Source organism: Cyprinus carpio, chromosome A6, assembly GCF_018340385.1.
Source record: "Cyprinus carpio isolate SPL01 chromosome A6, ASM1834038v1, whole genome shotgun sequence".
Taxonomy (NCBI): Eukaryota; Metazoa; Chordata; class Actinopteri; order Cypriniformes; family Cyprinidae; genus Cyprinus; species Cyprinus carpio.
The window spans coordinates 14,446,666-14,468,817 of record NC_056577.1 but is presented as its reverse complement, the minus strand read 5'-3'; the positions used below and the strand labels follow the sequence as shown (position 1 = coordinate 14,468,817).

General features: G+C 37.9%; 1 pseudogene; it reads left to right on the top strand.

The window, feature by feature from the left end:
* Positions 1 to 4,431: 4,431 nt before the first annotated feature.
* On the top strand, positions 4,432 to 20,734 carry LOC109084480 (annotated as a pseudogene).
* Positions 20,735 to 22,152: the final 1,418 nt, after the last annotated feature.

The window sequence follows — 22,152 nt, the reverse complement described above, 5'->3', positions numbered from 1 at the left end:
TTTCCAGATCATTTTAACAGCCTTTCCTGATTAATAACATTTTCTTTATCATTCACATAAGAATGTGTAAATGTATAATTATATCCTACACATCTGTATCTTTTTTTTTCATCATGTTTATTGTGATGTTTATTATAGTGTAAGTATATACAGAGCTTTACATTTAAACCATATGCTTTCAGTTATGTTGTTTAATTTTAGTTATTGTATTAATTATAATTGACAGTGAGATATTAGTTTGTTATAGTAATTGTTATTATTTTTTGGGGATACTCCACCCCAAAATGAAAATTTTGTCATTAATCACTTACCCCTATGTCATTCCAAACCCGTAAAAGCTTTGTTCGTCTTCGGAACACAATTTAAGATATTTTGGATGAAAACCGGGAGGCTTGTGACTGTCCCATAGACTGCCAAGTAAGTTACCAGGGTAACAAGGTCCAGAAAAGTTTGAAAGACATCGTCAGAATAGTTCATCTGCCATCAGTGGTTCAGCCGTAATGTTATGAAGCGATGAGAATATTTTCGTAAGCGAAGAAAACAAAAATGATGACTTTATTCAACAATTCCTTTGTTAACAGTCTCCTCTGTGTCTCTCCATATCACCGTATGCTAGTGCGTATGCTCTGTTCTGTATCAGCCGCACCACAAGGATGCGCTATTTCTACATGTATTTAGCTTTGATTTGAAAGAAAACAGCGCATTCTTGTGGCAGTGGCTGATACAGAAGAGCATACAGCATACGGTTGCATGTTTGGTCCAGTTATAAAATCATGCATTTGAGAATCAGAATAGGATGGGAAGAAGTATGTCTACTGTCTGTGAATAAGTGCAAATAATGCAAAGTGTAAAATTATATTTTATAGTTTCTAAACTTTCTCCTTTATGAATCATTAGCTGACAATCTGTTTGTAAAAAGCCTATATTTCACAAAAATATTTGAATTGTTCAAATATTCATTTTCTAATTACTTTTTAATGTATAATATTTTTCTGCTCCTGTTTAATCTTGTCTTCACAAGTAGAGTTAAGGAATGTTTCCATCTCAAGGCTTTTAGCACCATGGGATGATTTTCTGAATGTGAAGCAGTAATTTTCAATTGCCTTTGCTTTGGTATAATAACAATTGTTGAATTGTTGAATCATTTCATCTCCTTCCTGCTACCCCACCTCTTGGGCTGATAGAGGAGCTTACTAGTTTTTGAAATTAGACAAAATTCTATGTTAAATTGTTTAAAATATCTAATGGGATCTGGTAAAGAAACTGGATCAAACATGCAATGTTCTTTGTTTATCTTGTGTTGCCTTGAATGGCAGTTATGTGCATCTAAATGGCACCAGGCCGAAGTCAACACATTTGAAAATCAGTTTGCTAGACGTTAATGTCCTTGGTGACTTTTCTAAGTTCTGAATGAATGGTCTAATTAGTTCCAGAATGATCAAAACAATTGACAAAATCTGCTGGGTAGCCATCAGTAGCACTGCAGTAAAGGTCAGCTGGTCCTCCATCTGTTACACTTTAAGGTCATGTGCTTGTGATGGGATCTTTGTATTTGACTTTATTGGGAGACAACAAAACACTGATGATTGCAAAGTAAGTACTGTGACAGGTATTATATAAAACTACTTTTAAAAACAAAAAGAATTTTAGTCAGGCTCAACTTTAAAAAAAACAGAGCATTGGAAGTTTAACATCTGTGTTTTATATTTGTTGTGAAGGTGTGAGTACTGAATAAAATAAGTTATGTTTTAAAAGAATTGTAGTTGAAGTTGACAAAATATGAACAAAATCTGATCTGTTATACTGATGCTAAGTTGTGTATTTCTTTCACCTTGGTCTTTTAGAACAGTGGTTCCCAACCTTTTTTCAAGGTGACCCCTATTTTAACATTAATTTTTTTTTTTTTACTATGTCTTGGAAAAAGCATCTGATAACTGTGGTCTGAATGATAATTCTTACTGTCCATACAAGTTCAAACATAAAAAGTGTGGTAATTCATGGGAGCAGAACAAATTTCATACAATCTGCATATTTGTAATTAAAGGAATCTTTAATTACAAGCAAAGTTCTATTGCCAGAATCTGTGACATGCTGTCAATAACTACAGAAAACAATGTTGACCATCCCTCAGTTTTGTATTTTTAAAAAGTATGCAATGCACCACAGTAAGTCATGCATTTACACTGGATATATTTAATCAGAAACATTCCTTCATGGTGTTCACATCACAACAAACATCTCAAGGATATAAACAGAAAGGATTCTTTAATTCTATTCTTTAATTCTTCAAGTTCCTTTCAGCAATGAGAACGCTCAGATTACTAACGTAACCTTGGTTCCCTGAGATAAAGGAATGAGCGTTGTGTCACTGATGCTTATGGGGAAACCCCTGTTTACACTGATACTGAAGCCTGATTTGTTCATATTCGTGTAACTGCACGAACCAATGGCACTTCAACCTGCCGAAAGGGGAGGAGCCAACCAATATATAAGCCGGCTTTCAGCGCCATTTCATCAGAATCCTTAGACTGAAGTGATGCAGAATGATTCGTGATTTGCATGCAGCCTTATAGCACGGCAGCCTACGCAACACACGTTCCCTTATCTCAGGGATCTGAGGTAACGTTAGTAACCGGAGCATTCCCTTTTGACCTCTCTCCTGTTGTGTCGCTGATGCTTATGGGAAACACATCCAATAGTGCCGTGCTATAAGCAAGTGCAGAATGAAGCCGCTCTGTGACCCCAGCCCTGGAGTACCCGTACTAAGTGCTCCTGTAAGCATGAGCCAATAATGGGAGCCGCTTAAGGCACCAATATACTCCAAACAAAGTTCTTTTTCGTTCTTCATTTAGGGGTAAAACGAAGTTCGAAATACATGAGCAGTGGTATACTGTTATCGAACATCCCGACGCTGCCCACTCTGATGAAAGCAACATTTATATGAATATGTAAATATGTGCTGCACACTTTCCTCTCAGTAACAAAATAAACGCAACAAAAATGGAGTGAACAGCAAGCATTTTTAACTCTTTCCCCTCCAGCATTTTTTTAAAAAGTCGCCAGCCACCGCCAGCGATTTTGATGATTTTCACTTAAATTTGATGGCCTACAGTATATTTTGCTGTATAAATATTTGAATGTGCAATACACCATAAAAAAGATAAAAGCCTCTACTTAAAAAAACTAAGTTTTATTCTAGCTTAAAACATTCTTTTTTTATCAACACTTGCATACAGGAGGTAGGTTTCATAAAAATGTATAATTTTGAGCCAAAAGGGGAGAAAATCACATTTTTATCAAAAACTACATCTGGATAATATTCAGTATGATTATCAAAGGATAAATACAGTAAATCACTTCCATCAACACCTCCAAAGCTTGCACAGCCATATACCACAACATTATGCATTCTTAATTTTTATGCTGTCTATTGCTGATGATCACGTTACTTTTTAATATGTATCTGTTTACATAAGAGATCACTCGTTTCTCCATCCTGTTTATGTGTGTTTTTGTTCGGGAGGTTTTATACTCGTTCAGAAGATGTGTAAAAGCGCCCCTGAGTGTATAACAGTGAAAACATGCAAAGCTGTAAAAACTCACCAATAGCAGGAATTGTCGTCTTCTAAATCACGAGATAACTATGCTTACAAAAGCTCTGCAAATTAGCACTGCAATGAAGTCACATCACATGTATTTACATGGCACTTTATTCAATATATTGCTTAAAAGCAATCAGCAGTATTAAACATGAAAAACATAGGTAGAATTAAGTGGACTAGTTCCGTGCCTACAAGGCAGGGACATCCAAGTTATACAATCTAGTGAAAGTAGATGGCGATGACTGGCCAGCGGGTCGCACAAATATCACCAATAGAAATCCCGCTGGACCAAGCCCAGGAGGAGGCCATTCCTCTGGTGGAGTAGGCCCTCACACCCATAGGGTACTGCAAGCCCGCTTAGGCATAAGCCAAGGCTTTAGCATCCACTATCCAGCATCGACAGACTCTGTTAAGTCTCTGCCTTGTAATCAGCAATTCTTTAGTGCGGTCTCTGGAGCATACAAAGAGCTGCTCTGAGTGCCTTAATGGGCCAGAGCACTCAACATACACTCTAAGAGCTCGAACAAGGCAGAGTGGATTAGGACCCTCCTCACCTTCTGAATTGGGGAGAGCCAGAAGGGTGATGACTTGTGCTCTGAACGGAGTGGACAGCACTTTTGGCACATAGCTGTGTCTCAGTTTGAGGACAATTCTACAGTCGTTAGGCCTAAATTCTCAATTTTCCTGAAGCCACATTGTCCCTGGACAGCATGTCTGCCCCTTGGTTCAGTCTGCCTGGCAAATTAACTGCCCTCAGCTAGAGGAGTTGAAAATGTCCCAGGCCCCAAGTGTGGGGTGGGATGTGGGTTTTGAGCCAATACTGAAAAGGATGCATGTGAGGCAGGCCCAGAGGAATCACAGAGGAAGCGGCCAACATGAGGCCGAGCATCCTCTGGAAAACCCTGAGGGTATGTGAAGTCCCCAGTTTGAAAGACTATGCCCACATATGGGCAGAATCGGGGCTGAGCAGTATGTGGCTGAGTAACAGCGACCTGTGAGCAATGAGTTCCCCTTCTGAACTGGCTAAGACCAGCCTGTAATAAGAATTCAGATTCCCATCTGTTTCAGAGGGGAAAGAGCCACGTCTATGCACTTTGTAAAAGTGTGTGGGGCCAGAAACAGTCCGAATGGCAGGACTGTATACTGATAGGCCACTCCCTCAAATGCAAATCTCGAGAACAGTCTGTGATGGGGGGGGCTATCTGGATGTGAAAGTAAGCATCTTTCAGATCCATTGACAGAAACCAGTACTCGGGACATATTTGCATGAGGATCTGTTTCAAAGTCAACATCTTAAATGGCCATCTCATTAGCGAGCGTTTCAGATGTCATAGATCCAGAATGGGTCAGAACCCACCATCTTTCTTGGAAATGAGGAAGTAACAGCTGTAAAAAGCCCAACTTACTGTTCACTAGAGGAACCGTTTCCACGGCTCCTTTTGCAAGCAGTGTTTGTACTTTGGACCAGAGAATGTGAGCATCAATGTCTAATTCCAAAGTTTAAATGATACCTCTTGAGCGAGGCAGCCTGTGAGCAAACTGAAGTGAGTAGCCTCATTCTATGGTTTTTAGAACCCAACTTGACACAGCCATAATAGCTTTCCAAGCCTGAAGGTGCGAATGGTAGTTTGCCACATGGGGCAGGGAACTGACATTCGTGGCCTCATTGAGAACTGACCCTCTCCTCTTTCTTTCTATGTTTTGATCAGGATGGTTTCTGAGGCTTCTGTGCCGCTCTAAACTGCTCAGCAAATCCATCCATGGCAGGGACAAACAGTCCCTTGGGAGAGACTGGCGAGTCTAGAAAGGCGACATTGTCAGCGTCCCCGATCTCTGTCAGATTTACCCAAAGGTGGTGCTTCAGTACCACCAAGTTGTTCATGGCCTTGCTGATTGCCTTCAATCTGTACCAGCTCTTTGAAAGAGTCTCTGGCCAAACTCGTCCATGGGAGAAGTTTGGCCTGGAAAACTTGGAGCACCCACTTAGTGTGAAGCGCTGAGCCAGCCGCTGAATAAGCTCTATTTGGAAGGGCTGAAGTAGTCCTGTATGGCTTAGATGGGTGTGCTGCATGGGCTTTCAACCTTAGGGCTGATGGAAGGCATGATGCACAGCGGCTGCCTCTTCCTGAGGGGGGAGCTTGCTATAACCTCGTTCTTCAGTGCCATCAACATTGGTGAAAACAGTAGAAGTAGAGGGATTAATACCAGTGGTGTAGTGGTGCCTGGAAAAGTGGGTATACTCATAATTTTTAAAGTGACCCAGCAAAGGACAAACCCCCTGTGTTATAAACAGTGATGTGTAAAACTAATCTTGTATATTTAGTTCACCCCAAAATGTGCCAATAGTATTTGCATATTGTCACTTAAAGTGCCCCATTATGGGAAATGGAAGGTTCATATTTTGGTTTTGGGAGTCCCCAGCAACAGGTTGACATGCATGCAAGATCAAAAAACATGTTCATCGTTTTATTGTATGCAAGTTGACATGCATGCAAGGTTTTATGATTTGCTTACGATTCGCTCAATGATTCATTTTTCCAAACCCCTCCTTTGCGTGACGCTAATCTGCAGTGATTGGAGCGATTGGTCTCATTTTCATTTTATCATACCTGTAATGCCTGATTAAGCAGCATTTGTGAGCGCAGTGCTGCTTTGTGTACAGCGTTACCGGCAGGGCAGGACTTAGGGGGACGGGGGCCCCTGGGCTTGAGGTTATATTTGGGCCCTATACCTACACTACAAATGCACTCAAATAGGCAAATTCTTTAAATATAAAACATGTACTTACAGGCTGTGAGTCAGAAGCGCCAGACTGTCCTAGCAAAAAACTGCCTCACTTTATAGAACAGCCTTTGAGCACAGACCCATTGTAGGGCGGTCTGCAAGATCAGGATACTGTCCTCCATAAACTGCATCACACAGCGTCACACACTGTGAGCTTGAGTGAGGAACGGCCGGCGGATTCGACGGAGGACATATGATGACCCCAGGCTGGACTCTGCTTTGTCCACAGTGAAAACCGATCTGGCGAAAGTTCTTTCTTTACGACATTTGGGCGGTTTTATGTAAATCTTCCCACACAGTGACATAGACATGTGGTGGCGTGTTTAAACGAGGCAACTTAGGAGGGCGTGTACAAGTCTTAACTTTTATAAAGAATATCTCTTTGGATTTGAGACTTTAGTCTTTACAACTTTACAGATCTTCTTTATGCACCAAGAGCTTGTAACACTCCAAAGAGAAAGGAAAAATTGAAATCGCATCATATGACCCCTTTAACTACTTGCTCTTTGGGTGTGCTGCTTCCCATTTAGTTTGCTGTTTCTGTGATGTGTCGTTCAGGCTAGGCTAATGTGGTTTCCGCTCTGGCTGGCATTACTTGTTCAGTACCATCATGCCTCAAGCAACAGCTTTCCTTTTTTGCTTTGTCGTTTTCCTTTTGTCTGTAATAGATTTTGAATATTCATCATCTCACTTAAGAACTCTGAACTGTCATCTGCTTCTTGATCCAATGATGCATGATTACTGTCGGCGGCTTGGGATTCTCTGATGTCCTCGATATTTACATCGCTCCTCACATATCTTCATACACAGCTCTCGCTCTAAGCCTGATGCTCTTCCATGTATCTGGTCTGACCATCGGAAATCATTCAAACCAAGTGCAACCCCTACCAACCGTTCTTTGCAGCGCTCTCTGTTTCATCTCACTGATAGCAACTGTCAGCTAACCTGGTCATCAAATTCATCTGCCTCGTACTGTCACACTGCTCTTTTGAACTGTCGGTCCATCTCGGATAAAGCCCCTTACTTCAATGAATTCATAACTGACAATATGCTTGACATTTTGTTTCTCACAGAAACTTGGCAAGTCCCTGATGACTTCCTGCAGTTAAACTTACTCACGATGTATGGATATAAGCATTTGTCCAGTCCAAGACTGCACGACAAAGGGGATGGTCTCGCTGTCATCTACTGTGATAACCTCCGAATCACACAACTCGATTTCCACGACACCGATACATTTCAATATATGGTACTGAAGGTTGACTCTCTTATTATCATCTTACTCTATTGTGCTCCTAAATCATTTTCAATCTTTTTTTCTCAACTTCGTGAACTGTGAACCCTTGCCTGTTTCATGTCTTCTCTTGTTCTCCTGCTTGGTGACATTAATATACATACTGATGTTGTTTGCCCTAACACTGCTCAATTACTGTCAGTTTTTGAGTATCATTCTCATGGTCATATCCTTGATTTGATCTGTACCTCAGGGGTTGGTATTTGCTCCATCTCTTCCTCTGACACTGGTATCTCTGATCAGAAACAAATGGACTTTTATTTTAGTTTGCCTATGCATAAGACATTTCTTATCCTACCGTAATTTTAATAATTTAATTATCTTCTCCTTCACTGATTCTTCAAACTTTCACTCTATATTATCTAATATTTAAAATGTACATGCTCCTGTTAAGACTAAAACTCTTCCTTCCACTTCCACTTCTCCCTTGTTTACCCTCAAACTTCATACCCTTAAGAGCGCCGGTCGACGGCTTGAGCATCTCTAGGAAAACTGGCCTCATTGTTCATCACCAAGTCTTTCTTGAACATTTCAAAAATTACAAATCTGCTTTACACCTAGCACATTCTAGTTTAATCTCTGCCATGATTAACAAAGCCAGTAACAGGCCAAAAGCACTATTCAGCACAGTAAATAAACTTACCAAACCTTCACCTTGTGTCTTTACACATCAATGTATCGTCACAAGCCACATGGTTTAATTTGGATTTTTCTGTGCATGTTTTTTTTTTTCTCATAGATTCTGTGACCATTGACAAGCATTGTAGAGTGAGAGACTGCAATGGCTGAAGTTTAAAAAAATCATAATTTGTGTTCGACTGAAGAAACAAAGTCACCTACATCTTGGATGCCCTGGGGGTAAGCAGATAAACATCAAATTTTCATTTTTGGGTGAACTATCCCTTTAACTCTAATTTTCTGAAACTTAATATGAATACAACTGAGATCATCATTATTGGTACCCCATCACTTACCACCAAAGTTCCCACTGACTTTACTTGCAAAATCACTAGCACTGCATCTTGTATCGTTAGAAACCTCTGTTATGTTTGACTCCTCTCTTTTATTTCAGTCTCTTATTAACTCTCTCTCTAAATCAGCATTCTTTTGTTTATGTCGAATTGTCCAGCTCTGTCCTTTCATTAGTGCCAACGATGCAGAAACTCTCATTCATGCTTTTGTTTCATCTCGTCTCTATTACTGTAATGCCCTTTTCATTGGCTTACCAGCTATCTCTATTGCTAAATTACAGTATATTCAAAACTCAGCTGCTTGTATTCTCACTCACGCTAAGCATTCAGCCCACATCACCCCTATTCTAGCTGATCTGCATTGACTACCAGTGGCCTATCGTATTAAGTTTAAAATTATCCTGCTTACTTTTAAAGCTTTGTTTGGCCTGGCTCCTTACCATCTTCACAGTCTGCTCCTTCCCTATTCTCCACCTCGTTCTCGATTCTCGCCTTCTCGCCGTCCCTCAGTACTGCCTTTCTTCCATGGCGGGCAGATCATTCAGTGTTGATGCCCCTAAATTATGGAACTCTCTTCCCAGATCACTCTGTCTTGCCAATAACCTGTCTGAATTCAAGTCGCTGCTCAAAACTCACTTGTTTTCAGAATGTTATCTTTCTTAAAGGGGTCATCAGATGACCATTTTCCACAAGTTGATTTGATTCTTTAGGGTCTTTATGAAAAGTATATAACATACTTTGGTTAAAATTTCTCAATGGTAGTGTAAAAAACACCCTTTTTACCTTGTCAAAATCAGCTCTGGAGAAATCAACCTGTATTTTGCATGTCGCTTTAAATGCTAATGAGCTCTGCTGACCCCACCCCTCTCTTCTGTGGGGTGACGAACCGTGGTCTGAGAGACTGTTTACTTTAGCCGCAAAACTTGCTAACTAGCACGTTTTTAGGAACAGCGATTTAAAAAAAAACATTATTAAAAACCCTTACTCACTTCTGCTGCAAGTGAACCTGGATCACGAATGATTTGCGTGAACATAAACGCATTTAGGTAGATCGGGCACGCATTCCCTTCACAAACAAAAGCAATCCACTGCGTCTTCAGCGGCTCAGAAACAATCACTATGGAGCCATTCTTGTCTACATCTGCTCCGGAAACAATGGCGGTCGGACTGTAACAGCTCCCTCAGGGTGGGTCTAAGTTAAGGTGGCCGTGTCAGTCACCTGTCGTGGGAGCGGCCTTCGTCCATGTGACGACACACAGACAAGAAGCTGAGAACGGCCTTATTTGAAAAAGGGGATATTATTTTTAGGAATTAAATAAAAACCACTGGGTGGATTTTTATCATTATAGGGTAGATTATTGGGTAAAGTGAAATTATCGTCCGATGACCCCTTTAAATTAACTTCTGTTTATTCTGTCTTATATTGTCTTATCTATATATTACTCTCTGGATGTCTGATTTTCTCTTTACTTTCTGTATTATTGTTTGATGTTGTCCTCACATTTCTGATGTTTATTGTAAAGTGTCCTTGAGCTCTGGAAAGGTGCTATATAAATAAAACATATTATAATTATTATCTGCTAAATGCACACATTTAGATTTATTATTACCTTATTTTACATAATATGTTTATTCAATTTTTTGGGGAAACAAAAGTAAAGAATACGAGTAAAAACTGATCATTTTCATTTAGTTTGAAAATTGTGATTTTAGTGGCATTTTACATTTAGTCATTTAGCAGACACTTTTATCCAAAGCAACTTACAAATGAGGACAATGGAAGCAATCAAAATAAAAAAAAAGAGCAATGATATACAAGTGCTTTAACAAGTATCAGTTAGCTTAACACAGTACACATAACAAGTTCTTTTTATTATATAATAAATAAAAAGAAAACCGATAGAATAGAAAAAGAATAGAGCAAGCTAGTGTTAATTGTCTTTTTTGCTTTTTTAAATTGTATAATAAATGAAAAGAAAACATATAGAATACAAAAAGATTAGAAAGCTAGTTAGTTTTTTTTTTAAGAAAATTAGAAAGCTATTTTGTTTTTTTTTTTTAAAATGGACGTTTGTTTTTTTTTTTTTTTAAGAATAGAATTAGAATAGAGAGTGCTAGAGTTAGAGGATCAAATAAAGATGGAAGAGATGTGTTTTTAGCCGATTCTTGAAGATGGCTAAGGACTCGGATTGAGTTGGGCAGGCCATTCCACCAGGAGGGAACATTTCATTTAAAGGTCGGTAAAAGTGACTTTGTGCTTCTTTGGGATGGCACAATCAAGTGACAGTCACTTGCAGAACACAAGCTTCTAGGGGGCATATAAGTCTAAAAGTAATAAATTTAGGTAAAGGGGTGCAGAGCCAGTGTGGTTTTGTAGGCAAACATTAATGCCTTGAATTTTATGCAAGCAGCTATTGGTAGCCAGTGTAAATCGATAAACAGAAGTGTGATGTGCAGTATTTTCGGCTCATTAAAAATTAATCTTGCTGCCGGGTTTTTGGATTAATTGTAAAGGTTTGATAGAACTGGCTGGAAGACCTGCCAAGAGAGCATTGCAATAGTCCAGCCTGGACAGAACAAGAGCTTGAACAAGGAATTGTGAAGCATGTTCCGAAAGAAAGGGCCTGATCTTCTTGATGTTGAATAAAGCAAATCTGCAGGACCGGACAGTTTTAGCAATGTAGTCTAAGAAAGTCAGCTGATCCTCAATCATAACTCCATGGATTTCTGGCTGTTTTTGAAGGAGTTATGGTTGATGTGCTTAATTGAATGGTGAAATTGTGATGAAACGACAGGTTTGCTGGAAACACAAGCAGTTCTGTCTTGGCAAGTTTGAGTTGAAGGTGATGGCCCTTCATCCAGCAAGAAATGTCCGTTAGACAAGCTGAGATGCGAGCAGCTATTGTCGGATCATCAGGATGGAATGAGAGGTAGAGTTGAGTGTCATCAGCATTGCAGTGGTATGAAAAGCCACATTTTTCTTGTTAGACAAAGCCACCAATCCTTCCAACAGACAGAAAGAGTGGGATTACATCACTAGGTTCTGCAACCAAATCAACAAGGAACTTGAGGGTATAACTGGTATATGAATCTTACACATGGGGACTCTATGTTTGAGTAGACAAGCACTAACTGTGAGTTTATCTTCTTCCTTCTCTTAAATTTTTTTTTTTTTTTAATATATATATATATATATATATATATATATATATATATTTAATAAAATGACTAACTAAATTCAGATCTTTATTAGGTTTTAGAAACTTGCATTTAGAACTGTGGGAGAAGATTTCATAATGAAGTTGGAAAATTTTTAAATGAATAGATTTTTAAATGAATTCATTAAAATAGTGTCACCAAAGGTAATGACAATTTTGTTATCATTTACTCATTTCAAACCTGTATGAATTTCTTGCTTTAATTTTGCTTGCTTTTTTCTTTTTTAAAAGTAAACTAACCATTTAATACAGAAAAATCGACACATTAAATGTTTTAATTTCTCTATAATGACACACATACTGTCATGAATCCTGTCCATGGACTTCCGTTCGATCACCACCAGAGGTCACCCTTCCATTACATTGACTCTTGCACTACACTAACTGTTGCACTCAGACTACAGTTCCCATCATTCACTGCACTAATTACACACACACAGCTGAAGGCACTGATTACACACACACAGCTGAATACAATCGACATGCTACATAAGCCATGGACTTCCTCTTTCTCATGGCTGAGTATTGTTTGGTATTTATGTTGTTAAGTGTAGCATCTTTCCTTTTTTTTGGGAAGTCGTGGCCTAGTGGTTAGAGAGTTTAACTCCTAACCCTAAGGTTGTGGGTTTGAGTCTCGGGCCGGCAATACCACGACTGAGGTGCCCTTCAGCAAGGCACCGAACCCCCAACTGCTCCCCGGGCGCCGCAGCATAAATGGCTGCCCAATGTTCCGGGTGTGTGTTCACGGTGTGTGTCTGTTCACTGCTGTGTGCACTTTGGATGGGTTAAATGCAGAGCACGAATTCTGAGTATGGGTCACCATACATGGCTGTATGTCACGTCACTTTACGGAGCCATTTCGTGGTCCTATTTTGAGTTTCTAGTTCTTAGTCCAAGTCTAGTTTAATCCTGCTTTTTGCCTTAGTCATTAGTGTCTTGATCCTAGCCTGTATATATCATTTCTGTATGATCTCTGCCTGCCCTGAAGTATATCGCCTGTCTTGGATTACCCCTCTCGTCTAGCCCTTTTCGGATACTGTTTATTCCTCGCCTGGACCATCACCTGGGTTTCGGATTATTCTTCAGTCTTGCCTGTTTTGACCATGTTTGTGAATAAAGCTTTGCTCATGAATCCACACGTTTCTCGTCTCAGTTGCCCCGTAACACATACCTTATGATATTTTTTTTATCCTACAGTATTTGGGAGACAGACTATCTGAACAAGTGAAGACTAAAGTAATAGAGTTGCTTTACAGCTGGTCAGTTGTGTTACCTGATGAGGCAAAGATCATAGAGGCCTATCAACTGCTAAAGAAGCAAGATTCTTTCATCACAAACAGAAACATTGACTTTTATAGGAATATCACCTACTTCATTTCTGTGTTCCCAATTTGCTAGCCTGTCTTGTTCGAACTTTACCACATTCTTTCTCAGGCATTGTAGCAGAAGACCCTGTGATCCCTGTTGACAAGACCCTCATTCCCTCGCCAAAGCACACGAATCCAGTGTTTGACAATGAGGAAAAGACTAAGGTGAAGAAGCACATTTCAGTATCAGAGATTAAACGAATATTCCAGGTTCAGTAATATTAAAGCTTAATTAGTTTCTTGCTTACAGTTTACAAAGCTACAATGGAACCTACAATTGAAGTGATACAACTTACAACTTCACTGGAATTGAATGACATAAATGCTAAAATAATTGCTGCTTCAAATGTGTAGCCACAAATGTGTGTGAAAATGATTTTAGTCTGACAAAATTATTTACTAACCTGTTCAGGGAGGAGCTATGTCCAATTTCACCATTTTGTTGCTGTGACAACTTAAGGCCATAAAAATAATTAAAAATTGTTTTAGCTCAAATTTCAAATATCAGTAACAATTTTTGCTCAAATTTCAGCAGAAAAGTCAATGTGAGTACTTTTATGAAATAAAATGCCTTACAGTTCTGCTTTTAACCTCTTGCTTAACTTGTACTGAGCCTGGACTATTCTTTTATGGGAAACTGTTTTGACCACAGTGTGAGCAAGTACATGTTTTGTAAAGTTTTTAACCATTGTCTATGTTTAAAAATTGTCCCTGCAGCATCTTGCAGAACTTCTTAAAAGTAAAAATCATAGAGGTTCTTCAAGAAGCCAAACGCATTATCAAAAACATGGTAAATAATTTTATACTTACGCATTAGTATTACTAATTTAAGAGAATATATGTTAGGAAACAAATATTTTGGGATCAGTGACAATTTAAAAATCATTTAAAATCATTAAATCATTTAAAAATCTAGTTCAAATCATATGGATCTGAAGAAGGTTTACATCATTTCCAAGAAATAATAAATACATGTAATTTACATTTTACATTTACATTTAATCATTTAGCAGATGCTTTTTTCCAAAGCGACTTACAAATGAGAACAGTAGAAACAATCAGATCAACGAGAGAACAACAACGGTATACAAGTGCTATGACAAGTCTCAGTTAGTCTAGTACAGTACACGTAGCCAGGGTTTTTTTTTTTTTTTTTTTGAATATGATAGACAAGAAAAAAGAAAAAGGTAAGTACTAGTATTAGTTGGTTAAGTGCAATGTAATGACTTGCATGCAATGACATTTTCTTTTAGTCATTAAACAGACATTAGTGAACACACAACGTGTAATCATTGTTAAATGTTATTAAAATATAAATATACATTTAAATAAAATGTAACTTTGTTTGGGTGAGATGCAGCCCATTACATATTTATAAAATACCGTCATAAAAAAATCTAAATATTGACATTTTAATAGACTTACTGTGCCTGACACACAAACATAATGGTCTGTTATATTTTTATTTTCTTTATTTTATTTATCTTTATATATATATATTATATATATATATATATATATATATATATATATATATATATAAAGATTTTTAATTCACAAAAGAATGTTGCTCATTGTTTTTAAAAGCATGTTTTGTGTGTGTTTTTTCATCATTAATCATTTTGTTTACTCCCTTAATCGTTGTGCTTGAAAGAAGAATAGATTTGTCACATGGCTTTTAGCCCTCTTTCTTTGCTTTCAGGATGTGGCTGTACAGCAGGAAGTTTCCCATCGTGTCAGCATCCTAGAGGAGGTAAACAACAGTGTAACGCTCCTTAATGAAATGCGAAGTCATTTCAAAAGAGATGAGTCAACGCAAGAAGGCAAAGAACTTCTAAATGTAAGACACCTTATATTTAGATGTGGTTTAGATGTGGTCACTGCTGCAATTAAATGCAATTAAATGTATCTGACCATGTGCAACTTGCTTTATTTTCATATCTGTATAATGACTGACAAACTTAGAACTGCTGTCTTCAGACTTGTCACCGAGACAGATGATGATGACAGTGCCTTAGGTAATACACATTAGTAAGCAAAAACCCATTTAGGTCTTCAGCCGATAATATATTAGAAATAACTAAACTTCCACTCTTTTAGAAGTGCTTTTCTATTTTTCTTGGTGCAGGTGATATTTTGCACGCTAGTGATGATCTCTCACGAGTCATCAACTCCTATAAGAGGATTGTTGGAGGACAGACCATTATGATTGACTTACCAGGATCAACAGCTTCAGAATGTATGTACTGTATAATGTACCAGAATTGTTATACTCCATGACTTAAAAATGTATTAATACATTTTTTTTTTTTTTTTTTTGGTATCTGAATCATTAAAAGAGCTTGCATGATTTATCAAACTACTGCCCTGAAAGTGCAATTCAGTGTGAGTTCATGGTTTTAATTTGTTTAGGCACCACTGACAGAACCTCTCCTGAAATTTTGATTAATTTGGCTGATTTGGACTCTGGGACCCCTTCGCCCCTTAAAAATGTTTTGACATCACCTCAGCACTCTGATTCTCTACCAGCTGACCTCCTCACACTTACTCCTTTAGTTGGAGCTTAGCCTTCCTCTTCCAACACGTCCTCTGAGTCATCAAGTTTCCAGATCAGTCCTCCACCAAACCAGTCTCCCAGCAGTTTTTCTCTTCTAGATGACAAACTTGGTTCATTAGGTAAAAATGGCTTTATATGACATTTGCAGTGTATGATCGATATTTTATCCATTTCAAATAAATGCTGTTCTCCAAAATATTTGTTCATCAAAATTCCTGATAAAATTTCATAATATAGAAATGTAAACACTTTATAATATACAATTTTATTCAGAAATTAAAGGCATGTTCATTTTTTTTCTGCTATACAGCAGAAAACTTTATTAGAATACAGCAGAAGGACCATGTGACACTAAAGACTGTATGTAATAGCTGCTGAAAATGGAGCTTTGGCATTGCAGAAAAAATTTTTTTTAGAATATGTTAAAATAGAAAACAGTATTTAGTTTACATTATTTTAAGAGTTTTATATAAGAATGAGTTTAAATTCAATAAGTATCAAACAGTTCCCCAGGCTTCATTTTTTAGTTTAAGACAGTCTTCAAAATGTCTAAAATGAATACTTCAAAATGACTACTTTTCAGACCTTACTAATCTAGACTCAAAGTCAAGCAAGTCAGCATAAAGGAATACAAAAGAAGCTCAAAGTAATCAGTGGATTTCTTCACAAGTAAGAATACAAGAGTGCTGGACATATAAGTTAAACATGCCTAGAAAATCTGCATCTTACGATATTTGATATGTACTCATAAAATAATTTTTTTGACCCACTTCCAAACCAGTGATTGACCTACTCTGCAGCTCTGCTCCCCTAAATCCTGTCATCTCAACAGCACCCACCTGCCTCTGAAGCTACCTCAATCTTTATAAACTCCTTCCAGCAAAGCTGCAAAGATTTTGCCATGCTGAACTTGGACAAGGCTAGGTAGTAAGAGGATTAAATAAAATAAAGTAGAAGTAGTATTGAAGAAAAGAAAGAAAAAGCATTGTGGTTTTCAGAATCAGAAAGATTCATTACACTTTACGAGCAATCATTTTCAACTATGATAATGATAAGAAAGGTTTCTTGAGCATAGCAGTCAGCATATTAAAATTATTTCTGAAGGATGTGACACTGAAGACTGGAGTAATGGCTGCTGAAAATTCTGCTTATCACAGGAATAAATACATTTTAAAATATATTCTAGTGTGTTGGATTGATGTCATTGGTAATTCAATTCATGTATGAACTGTAATTCATACATGGAAGTAAAGGGGCACAGTTTGCACACTCTATTATTAGAGCCTTTAATTATGGATCAAAGCTGGTAGTGCAGTGCCTCATTTCTTTAAACACAACTAATTGTTTTTTTTGTTTTGTTTTTTCTCTGTATGAAGAAGCCAGTCCTGTAATTTTATGCTTGGATAGCAGTGAACTTAGAGCTGCGGAAGAGAACATCCATCCTGCATTAACCGCATTCTGTTTGCCCGCTGGAATAACACCAGTGCCTTCTGCTTTAACCTCTGCCAAACCTCGGAGCTTTGCGCTAGACAGCCCTCTCTTCAGATCCCTCTCTCCAACATTGCCCACCAGTCAGTCACCCTCAGGCTCTGATATCTCCCTGACCAGTGTCTTTGTCCCACTAGAGGCCATTAAACCAAGTAAGGCCAATAAATAAATGTGGATGCTGTTGATAAAAGGTTCTTTTTGTTCTGATATTAGATAACTATATCAGTTATCCAGATAAATTACTTGCCTGTTTGGCTTCGTACTGTGTTTTGTTACTTTTATCTTTTCGTAAGAAGTGTCCATTGACAGCCTAATATATGGACGGTTTTCGCATGTTGTTGCACTTTGATACTGACCACCCGCCTGGTCTCCCTGATGTTCTGGTGATTGTGGTGTCAATGCTGAACACAGCACCTGTGTTGGTGAGGAACGTAGTGCTTCAGGCAGCTGTGCCAAAGGTGAGAGGCACAGAATGTCTTTTTTAATGTTCTGCTGATTTTCTTATTCAATTCAAATCAATTCAAGTTTATTTGTGTAGCGCTTTTTATGATACAAATCGTTGCAAAGCAACTTTACAGAAAATTATGTTTCTACAATATTTAGTATAGAAGCTTATCAGTGGTGACTGTAAGTTTATGTACATATGGCAGAAATGTACAGAAAAATCAATTAAAGATGTAATCAAACAGACTATGAACACTATTAACAGCAATTATTATTTGATGCAATCAAACTTTGGTAGTTCTGTTTGTTGTTTCAGGGTTGGCATCATCTGAGGTCCTCTGAGGTGTTGGCATCATCTTTTCTCAGGTGTTCTGGATCCAGACTGAAGCTTGTTACCTAACATCCTTGATACCACGGGATGTCAATCAGAGAAACAAATAGAGACATAATTAGCATAGCTGCCGTTTCAACCAAGTAAAATTAATTTGTTTAATCCAAGCTAAAGAATAGTAATGGCATTTGAACAGATATAACTACAAGATTATGAGATGCATTATTTGAATGCTTGGCCAAAGACGTGTTTTTAATCTAGATTTAAACAGAGAGAGTGTGTCAGAACACCAAACATTATCAGGAAGGCTATTCCAGAGTTTGGGAACCAAATTTTTAACAATAATACTTTTACATGTATTATTTAAATGGATCCTAACAGTACACCATTACTGTTTTTAAATAAACAAGCATTTTTACTCTATGGATTTTGCAGTTCTGAGTAGCTTTTGGTTTCACATGTTTGCAGGTTTTTGTTTTTTTTTTTCATTCATTTTTGACTTTTAGTTACCTCTCTACTTTGTGATTGACAGTCCATGAGAGTGAAGCTGCAGCTCTCTTTTGGAACCCCTACATGCCCCCAGTTCCATCACTCAGATCGTGCTGCTGGATAACCCACTAAAGGTGAAGAAAGATACACGCATTTACTTATCAAAAAGCTATCAAAAAAAAAAAAAAATAACAAATGAGGACATCCTCAAAGTTGGTTTTTGCCAGATTTGGCTTACTTCTGGGTACAAATTGGTCCTCAAAAAGACACTTGTCTCAGCATTATCAGGACATAAAAGAGTAGTAACTTAATGTCACTGCATTTGTTTTATGTCTGTTGCCTGCTGTAGAAATAAAAATGGGTCATTTTCAAAAAGTATTGCTTTTCTGATATAGTAAGGTTCAGTTTTAATCATGTATTAAAGGCTCCTGTAAGAGGGACTTTTATTATGAAACCGGAATTGTTATAGTACGACGTTAGGGGGCAGTGTAGTTTGATGAGCTGCCGCTGTTTGGTGTGTTCGTGTGATCTGTCCAAGCCATCAGCTGCAAGGATGATGCTTCCAGTTTATTTGTGGAGATTGTTGCAGATTTAATATCAGGGTGTTAGTCACTGACCACAAAGTAAGCCTATTTTATTTATATTTGTGTTAGCAGAGATCGCTATAGTGTTATATGCGTTTGTTCCATATAAACATGCCTAGACATGTCCGGTAACGATTGTTCTTTAGTGTTTTCCAATCGGGAATATTATTTAATGTGTGATTATTCTTTATAAAGATGTAGATCAGTGTTATGATGTCTTAACAACGTGATGTTGTTCTGTTAATCTGCTACAAGACCCAAAACAAGTGATTAGCGTTCTGTTTATGTAAATGTTATTCATATGCACCATGATTCTATCCATATATATGGGAGGTTTATGTTCATATGGACAAATGATCACTCATGACTTATAGTTTTCTGTGAAAATATCTGGTTTCCCTTCATTTAACTGTGTTTTCAGTAGAGAAATGCCAATTATGTGAATATTATGAATGCTTCGGTTTCATTATGTAACAGTAAATGTTACTATTGTGTTATATATATCCTTAGTTTATTCATTTCTTATTGTATTTATTTTTTTTGCAGACTATCTACGCCTTTGATTGTACATCTGTGGGCCTTCCTTTTCTCTACTAATACAACATTGAAAGCTAATCACCTGCCTCCTCATTATTGGTGCTCTGACCGGCACCCAGGGGGGTTTACTCATCCATTACCTGATCAGAACCTAACAGTCCTAAAGTCTCTCCAACAAATCATAATAAACAATTTGACTTTTGTCCTTTTGTTCTTTTGTCCAAATGGTAAGTAAAATAAAATAAGTGTTCTAACACTTATTATATTCTCACTATACAGGGCTCCAGACTGTGACCAAATTGCCGTTTGATGTTTCTCATATGCAACAGAAATGGCAGCATGAATTTCCGTTAATAAATTATATTATTAATTATATTGTTTTCTCTTTTGCAAACGTGTTAGACCTTACACTAATGTCTAACCTAAGAAAACAAAATAAATCAATAAATGAATACAAGGGTTTTATGTAAAACAATAGAGGGTTAATGGAAATGCTTGTCACTATATTTTGAGAAGTAACTAAATTGCTAAACTCAGCAATATTTGGCACTTTTGTTAGTGTTATATACAGTATTAAGCAATTGCTTGTGTGCTTACGTGATACAATTTATAAACTTAATGATTGTTAAATGTATTTATTTATTTATTTTATTTTATTTTTTTGATTTTTTTTTTCAGGAGAAAGTGAGAATGAGGTACAAGTTGACATTCATCCTTGGAGATCGACAGGTCACAGAGTCTGAAGAGATAGACAAGTTCCCTCCAGTGGAAAGATGGGGTTATTTATAGATGTTTAAGCATTAATTATCATGAAGACAAATAAAAAAACAGTGTGTACGTGCATGGATGAACCGTCAGCAGTGTCCCAAAGACATTTTATGTTCAGGACATTACCTTTGACATGCTAGGTGATAAATTTATGAATCCCAATCTCTGAGTAATCCCACAAATGTCTTGATGTATTGGTCTTGGTCATTAGGTACTGTCGTTATTAATATAGATATGTTGCCTATGTTTGAGTCAAAATTTAATTGTTAGCCACCATTAAACTTTTCATCTTATACCTCACTTTGAATGCATTCGAGGTGAAGACGAACAAAGCTTTTATGGGTTTGGAACGACATGGGGGTTAGTGATTAATGAAAAAAAATTCATTTTGGGGGGAGTATCCCTTAAAAAAAAAAAAAATGTCTCCTGGTCTCCTTTCCCACGTCCTGCCACGGTGGTATTAGCTGTTACTGTATGTTTATTTGGCTAAAGGTTGGAGGCTTGCCTTCTAGTGGATTTGTTACTAGGCATGCTAGAAACATTCAGGCAGGTGTGTTGAGGCCAGTTGGAGCACCGGCCCTCCAGGACCGTGCTTGTGGTATTAGGACAAGGATGGTTTTTGGATTATCTTTGGTTTGTGATTGTATTTAGTGGGTGATAGTCATATTATTATTTTAGTAATTGATCCGATCCCCAATCACCTCCTTCAAGCGATTTCTTCTTCAGTCATACCTTCACTTACTCACATTATCAACTCCTCTCTTCACTTTGGAACATTTCCCTCAGCATTTAAGCAGGCTCGTGTAAGCCCACTGCTGAAGAAACCATCTCTAAGTCCAGCACTTCTAGAAAACTACAGACCGGTATCCCTTTTTCCATTCATTGCAAAGACACTTGAACGAGCTGTGTTCAACCAGCTCTCTATGTTTCTTGTACAGAACAACCTCCTGGACAGCAACCAATCTGGCTTCAAAAGCGGGCCACTCAACTGAGACTTGGGGGGGGTGAGACTGCCCTGCTCTCAGTTACTGAAGCCCTGCGACTGGCAAGAGCAGCTTCAAAATCCTCAGTACTCATTTTGCTGGACCTGTCTGCTGCTTTTGGCACCGTTAATCACCAGATTCTCCTGTCCACCCTCAGAAAGATGGACATCTCTGGAACTGCACTCCAGTGGTTTAAGTCCTACTTTTCTGTTAGATCCTTCATGGTGTCTTGGAGGGGTGAAGTTTCTAAGTCGCAACAACTTGCTACTGGGGTTTCTCAAGGCTCATTACTTGGACCACTTCTCTTCTCCATCTACATGACATCATAAGGATCTGTCATTCAGAAGCATGGCTTTTCCTATCACTGCTACGCTGATGACACTCAGCTCTACTTCTCATTCCAACCAGATGACCCAATGGTAGTTGCTTGCATTTCAGCCTGTCTGAGTGACATTTCTAGCTGGATGAATGACCATCACCTTCAGCTCAACCTTACTAAGATTGAACTGCTGGTGGTTCCAGCTAACCCATCGTTTCATCACAACTTCTCTATACAGCTGGGTTCGTCAACCATAACTCCTTCCAGGACAGCCAGAAACCTAGGAGTTGTGATGGATCATCAGTTAAGCTTCACAGACCATATAAAAACACTAACCAATCTGAAACCGTTTAATGAAAATGTGAAACACTGGCTGAAACTAAACCAAATCTGTGATCACTGATTATGTCACTGGG